At 43.7% G+C, this 1,259-nt stretch overlaps 1 protein-coding gene across 4 annotated transcripts in view; it reads right to left on the bottom strand.

Moving 5' to 3' along the window:
• CUNH10orf128 (chromosome unknown C10orf128 homolog) overlaps positions 1-1,259 on the bottom strand; it is a 39,640-nt gene that overhangs the window by 31,383 nt on the left and 6,998 nt on the right. The gene's annotated exons all lie outside the window — the stretch shown is intronic.

Raw genomic sequence — 1,259 nt, 5'->3', positions numbered from 1 at the left:
TGTTGCCCTTGCTTTTCCTCCGGCTCCCCACATATCTGAAAAAGGACTTTTTGTTGTCCTTGATGCTTGAAGCTAGTTGGAGTTCAGTTGCAGCCTTGGCTTTCCTGGTTTGCTCTCTGCAGGACTGGACCAGTGCAGAATATTCCTCCTTAGAGTTGAATCCCATCCTCCATTCTTTGTTGGCCTTTCTTTTTAGCCTCAGGAGGTCTGCTAGATCCCTGGAGACCTCCTGAGGCTAAAAAGAAAGGCCTACAAAGAATGGAGGATGGGATTCACCTCTGAGATGGAATAGAATTAGCTTGTGCACTGAGGATCGTTCTCTTGAGGAGCAACCACTCTTCATGACAAGACTCTTGAGCTTGTCAAAGTTAGCTTTCCTGAAGTCAAGGACTTCTGTGTTGCTGACTGACTTGCCAGCTTTATGGTGGATGGTGAATCTGATTAGCTTGTGGTCGCTGTCACCCAACTTCCCATCGATCACTAGGTCATGGATTAGGTCATCCCCAGTAGCCAGTACGAGGATGAGCAGTGCTTTACCTCTCATTGGCCTGTAGACTTCTTGAGCCAGGTAGAGGTCATCAGTGCACAATAGGAAGCTTTGTGAGCACTTGGATTTTGCTGAGTGATCCTTTTCTTTACAGGCAAAAACTCAAAAACCTACTTGTTTTTAAATTGAAGCTGACTTTTCACATCATCGCGTTACTCCAGGAGATAGAGCCTTCAAAAAAGCAGGCATTGCAGAATTTTGTTTTGCTCCTCTTCAGCTGTTTTTATGTGAGTGACACTTTTCACATGAATATTTGTAGAAGGTGCATTCTAACACCACAGAGAAATTTTGATAAGAGCAAACTTTACAAAAGTGGCCCCATTATTGCTGCTGTGCACCTTATATTTCAATTAAAGTCAGTGTGAACTTTGGCAGTTCCAGCACCATATCAGAAATGTCTGACATGCAGGATGAATGGCAAGACACTAGCTTTTACTTCCCTTGGTTACTTGACCATTACTCAATCACTTAAATATTGTGTGTTCAGTCAGGCTTCAAAAAGCTTGAGACAGGTTTGAAATTCATAGGAATGTAAGACAAATAGATTTTAGCTTCTTTTTTATTTTCCTGCTTGATTTTCACTCTTTAGGGTTTGCATTTTCAAACTTTTCTCTATCACCAGCTGGAGGAGCTCCAGGCCACAGTCCAGAGACTGCGTGCCATCAGGGACTGTGAGCAGGAGATAGACTCCTACTGCCAGGCCCTTCTCCCC

This window comes from Crocodylus porosus, unplaced genomic scaffold, assembly GCF_001723895.1.
Source record: "Crocodylus porosus isolate Cpor-Errol unplaced genomic scaffold, CroPor_comp1, whole genome shotgun sequence".
Lineage (NCBI taxonomy): Eukaryota > Metazoa > Chordata > Crocodylia > Crocodylidae > Crocodylus > Crocodylus porosus.
The sequence above is the reverse complement of the archived record's forward strand: the minus strand, read 5'-3'. Positions and strand labels throughout refer to the sequence as shown.